Source organism: Eurosta solidaginis, chromosome 5, assembly GCF_040869045.1.
Source record: "Eurosta solidaginis isolate ZX-2024a chromosome 5, ASM4086904v1, whole genome shotgun sequence".
Taxonomy (NCBI): Eukaryota; Metazoa; Arthropoda; class Insecta; order Diptera; family Tephritidae; genus Eurosta; species Eurosta solidaginis.
Window position 1 is genome coordinate 204,210,307 of NC_090323.1, and position 6,000 is coordinate 204,216,306.

A 6,000-nucleotide genomic window follows, 5' to 3' on the forward strand; every position below is an offset into this window, starting at 1 on the left:
CAGTGAAATACGTGGTATGAGTAAAATTTCATTTTTCGCTGTTCCGGTCAATATTGTCGCTTCAATTAAATTCGGCATCAATTTTTTTACTACTAATCTTGTCTGTCGAGCCGTTCTCAGGTTATGAAGTGACAATCAAAATGTATAATTCTTTATTTTTTTTTTTTTCAAATTCTGAATTTTTTCTAAAAAAAAATCATAACTCAAGAATGGCTAAACCGATTTGGGATTTCAAAATCAACTAACCATCATCTCTCCTTCCTGTATCTTTCCTAAAAATTTCATGGCAATCTTTCTATCCGTTCTCGAGTTATGGAGTGACAATCAAAATGTACACTTCTTTATATATATATAAATTTAAATCAAATTAAATCAAAATTTAAGAATTTTGCTCATCACATAAATGTGCGAAATGTTATTCGGAGCCTACTAAAGAGGCGCGAAAGTAGTATCAATGAATTCGCTTTTACTTGGGCCACCCGCCAAAAGGCAGTGTTCGTCCCGTCACAAAGCATTTTTACATTTCAAATATTTTAAGTCATTTTTCATTAAACTTTCCATACACATTTATTATGTTGGGAAAGTAGTCAGTCCGCTTTGGTACTGTAAAAAAGTTGTATTGTGGGCTACATCTCCTTGTCTAGAAATTTTTATGCTGAAGTTTTCAGATTTTTGTAAAGCTTTTTTTCTATTCCGTAGGAAAAATTATTTTTGCTATGTTTTTCTGTTATTTTCTACTCCGTAGAAAAAATAATTTTTTCCTTTCTATATGGGTTTTTATCAGGCATGCTTAACGAACGAAACGATATCATTTCGTTACGATAATTAACGTTAATAAACGAAACGAAGTCATTCGTTTCGTTTATTAACGTTAAGAACGCCAAATTAACGTTAATTTGACGATCGTCAAATTAACGTTAATTTGGCGTTCTTAACGTTAATAAACGAAACGAATGACTTCGTTTCGTTTATTAACGTTAATTATCGTAACGAAATGATATCGTTTCGTTCGTTAAGCATGCCTGGTTTTTATGTTGCGCTTTTTATTATTGAAGCAAAATTTACTTATAAAGACTAAGCCATCACATTTAAGTAGTTTGATTATGTTTCTACGTTTTGAAATAAAATTTTGCTGTTTTTTGTTGAAGATTATTCGAGTTCGAGGCCAAATACATATATACTATTAAAACACGATTGATTAATATATATCATTATTTTATTGGTGCCGATATTTCGAGTTCATTCTGAACTCATTATCAAGACTGTCTCTCCACTCTTCAGCAGTCGATCAGTGACACTGCTGATTGATTAACCAATCGTGTTTTAATAATATATATGTATTGGGCCTCGAACTCGAATAATCTTCAACAAAGTGCTATTTAAAGACCGATAGTAAGAATATTTTTATTTTTTTTTGAGATTTGATTTCTGTGGTAGTGATTTTCTTAGATCCTCATAAACCAGGTTATATTCCGAAAATATTAAGGTAATTGATTGTTGAGTTTTCAACAACTGTGATTATGATTATACACGCCAACGACGTGTGTGATGTTGCCATTGTATTCTTTTTGTTGTTAAACAAGTCCAAATTGAATTGGATACCAATTTTGTCATTTTTGTATGAGTTTTTTAAAAGCATTTGAAGTGGTCAATTGGTGAAATTGGTTTTATGTATTGAGTTTTTTATTTTTCTTTTTTCTCCATTGTAGTTGGATATTATTGTTAAAAAATACTACGTAGCAGCAACGTAATTTTATTTTGCAAATATGAGTGTATTGCATAGGCTTGGGCTTAGTAGTTTAGGTTTGATACACATAACATAAAAATTTGATACGTTGACAATAAAATATTTTTATGAATTTTTATTTTTTTTACATTAAAAATTCACGTTGGCTTTTTGTAGAAAATTTGATAGTTGAGTAATCTTGGCTATATTATTATCTTTGAAAATTTCTTCAAAGGTATTGTGATTTAGAAACAAAGAGAAATTGTTGCGAGTATTTATGAGCCCTCTACAGTGAAAGGTTTGATGCTCATAATCATCAATTTGACCACACATACAGCGGTTTGTATTATAAGCTTTTATTTTATAAAGATACGCTTTATCATACGTATGCCCAGTTAAAATCCTATTTAATCTTTTTATATTAGCAGGTGGCAGTGGGAGTTTTTTGAACCAGGTGTTATTTCTGCGGTATGGAAATATTGAGGCATATAAGTTGGGATGATTATTATAATATATACGAAATTCATTATACCATTTGTCATAAATGTCATTTTTAATTTGTCGGACGGCTTCATTGAGAGTGAGTTTGCAGCTCTTGCTGATGGAATTTACAGTAGCTTTTTTTAGCAATTTCACAGCTTTTTCATTACCGGGAACACCTTTATGGCTAGGAGTCCAAATTATGTCAACAACGATGTTCCTATTAACTACCTTTTTCCTGATTCTGTTTACAATGCTATTGGTTGTGCTATTTTTTTTTTAAAGGTTGCAGGCTCCTAGGCTGTCAGTAAAAATGGCTACTTTTCTATATTCCTTAGTTGTTGCAATTTCAATTGCTTCCTCAATGGCAAGGAGTTCACCAAAAACAGAGGAAGCTTTGAAAGGAATGTGGAATGAGTGTTCAGTTTTATCGGATAAATTGTAAATGCCACATCAAGTATTTTGGTCAGAAAGTGAAGTATCTGTGTACATAATATGAAAGTAGTCCCTGAGATAATTTTCCAGAAGAGCTGGCTCTTTGTTGCCAGGTGTAGTTTTTCCAATGACTTTTATGTTGGTAGTGTTGGGGAAAATGGTCAATCGTATCAAGACAGTCAAAAATTTCCTGGAATTGCCTGTATATTTTTGAGTAGTTTGAATTTACATTTGTATTTGAAGTTATAGATGCAGTAAAGGGATCGTTGTTAGCAAACATTTTGATAAGCTCTTTGGCAGTAAGCCATATGGCTCGCTCTTGTGGGGGTAATTCGTTTGCAAGAGCATACATAGTTGGCGTAGAGGGGGTCAAGCCAAGACATCTTCTGAAAATTTTATTTTGTAATACCGAAACTTTATTGAATGTAGTTTTAGATGTGTTTGCAGTAATGGTATAGGCATATTCAACTTTAAATCTAACTAGAGATTTGTAAATATTTAGAGCCTTATGAGGCTGAAGACCTGCTTTAATATTAGTAAGGTATTTAAAAAAATTCAAATTTGAGGAAGTAATTTGGATCGTATAATTATAGCGATCTTTGCTATTTAGTTTACTATTTAGGGTTAATCCAAGAACTTTCATTTCTGAAACTTGATTTAATTTGATATTATTTATGAAAATATCAAATATCAATAATCAAAATATCAACTGTTCCTTGTACCATTTTTGATGTGCATTATTTGAGTTTTGGTGGGATTGAGGTTTAAGTTAAGTTGGTTGCATTTCGAAATAAGGAGATTAAGTTTGGATTGCATATTGGAGGTTGCCTCTTCAAGATTGGATCCAGCAGAAAGAAATAGAAAGTCGTCAGCAAACTGGTAAATATATGTATTGAGATCATGAAGTTTGGAAGTGTAAATGTTAAAAAGAACAGGCGATAAGACACTACCCTGAGGTAGTCCATTATGGATATCAATGCTGCTGCTACCTAATTTTAAAATACGGTAAGAGAGAAAGTTGATTATCCAATCAATATAGAGATTGTCAATATGTAAATTTAATAAAATTTGTTTGAGAATGTTGATGTCAACGCAATTGTATGCATTGGAAATATCATACGAGCATAGTATGACTTCTTTTTTATCGCTCTTTAGACAGTGTACTTGATGAAGCATTTGATTTAAGCAAATTGATGTGGATTTGTTTTTCCTATATGCAAAGGTGTTGTGAGGAAGAATGTTGTTAGATTCAATTATTTCATTTAATCTGTTTTTTATGCAAGTGTTAATGATTTTAGGTATGACCGAAATCAATGAAATCGGCCGAAAATTTTGTTAAAGATTTAAGACTTTGTCCTTTTTGGGGATCAGAATGATTTTAATTATTCTCCAGTGTTGAGGAATTTGGTTGGTTAGAAAAACATCATTGATGGCCGTTTTAAAAGAGTTCAAAGTTTAATCTGAAAGAGCTTTAATCATACTATAGGTTATGCCATCAGAACCAGCAGCACTGTCTTTTTTCTTCCTTAAAACTTCTTGTATTTCCTCATATGATATTGCAAGATAATTGTTTGGTTCAGTAGATGGATTAGTTTCATAATTTATGGGTTGCGCAAAAACCTGCTCCTTGAGCATGTTAAGTATACATTATTGTTATCTTCATTCCAAGAATTTGCATGGTCCTGACTGTGATCACCCCTAAACGCCTTAACGAACTTTCATGATTTTTTACCCAAACTTTGATTCACTTCATCAATTTTATTATTAAAATTGACTTTTTTTTGCCAGTTTAACTACACTTTTCCATTGTCTTTCTTGTAGGATAACGTTGTCAAAATTAGCAGTATTTGGATATTGTCTTGCCTTTTTGTGAGCGATTCGAAGGAATCTATTAGCTTTGGACCGGTCATCGTTCCACCATGATTTTGGAATTCTATTATTTTTTATGATGTATGAAGAGCTAATTATTTCTTCTTGTATTTTGTTCTCAATTTCGTGTAGGTTTGGTTCACACTCTTTTTCTTTTAAGGAACTAAGCAGTTTTTTCTTGGAAGTGATTTTTTGATGTTTACAGTTATTGAGTTGGTTTCAATGGTTATGGGGAAGTGATGACTGCCTCCAATTCTAGTGAAATCAACAGAAAAGTTGCAATTTATAGACGAATTCGTAAAGGCAAGGTGTAAGACCGATCCATTGGCAGATCTCAAATCGTTTTTATAAGTGAGGATGCCATCATTGATACAATGAAAAACTGAGTTGAATGATATTAAACAAATGCTTGCCACGGTTCGAGTCAATGCTGTCACCCCACGCAAGAGCCCTAGCATTGAAATCACCAACAAGAAACACATTATTGAAGGGTTCTAAAAAGTTTAGAAGCCTCGTTACTTCAGAATTGAAATCGCTTATAGAGATATTTGGTGGAAAGTAAGTATTGCAGATAATGATGTTGTGACTCAAATTTTTAGTTTCTATGATTAAAATGTCATAGTTAGTGGCAAATTGAATTTTTTTTTAAAGTAATGTGTTTTTTTGGGCGATATTTTTTGAGTGATATTTTTTGACTAGATTGAAATTAATAAGTTTCCTGTGAGGAGTACGACTAGTTAAGTAGATTTCGCTAAAACATGCTATATTAAAATTGTATTTGTCTAAGTAAAATTCTATTGTATCTAGATTAGCACGCAAGGATTGGCAATTATATATCATCATCATATTGGAAAGTTGGTTTTGAAGATCCCGGGATCTCCAATTCATCTCTATGGTTTGTGATGATTTCAAATTGGTTTTTGAGGAGTTGTATTTCATTGAAAAGTTGGTTATCATTTGTTTGAAGTGAAACTTTTTGAGTGACTTTGATCATTTCAGTCAAAAGTCGCTCAAATTGACTTACCAGACCCTTCTGGTATTCAGGATAGTTGAAGACTGGTGTGATGTGTTTTTTTGGTGATTTTTGTCTAACTTGAATATTTAAAGAAGGTGAAGCTGAAATAGCTTGACCCCTTTTAGCTATTACGTTGTATGATTTTTTGATAAAACTTCTATTAATATTTTCATCTTTATTGATTATTTCTGTTTTTTGTGATGGTAGTGATAGGAAAGATTCATCATCTTCCAAAATACTGAATTTATTTTGCCTAGGAAAGTATTGATCTAACACTTCCTTTCTGGAAAGCTTTAACGTCCCGATACGATTCACCATAATTTCTTTTTCCCATTTTGGGTAAACTTCCTTATTTTTGGAGGTGTGACCTTTGTTGCCACAAATAATGCACGAAATTGCATTGCAAGATGATTCTTTACATTGAGGCTTGCCACATAACAGGCATCTCTCCTTGCTTTTACATGCCATCTTGGTG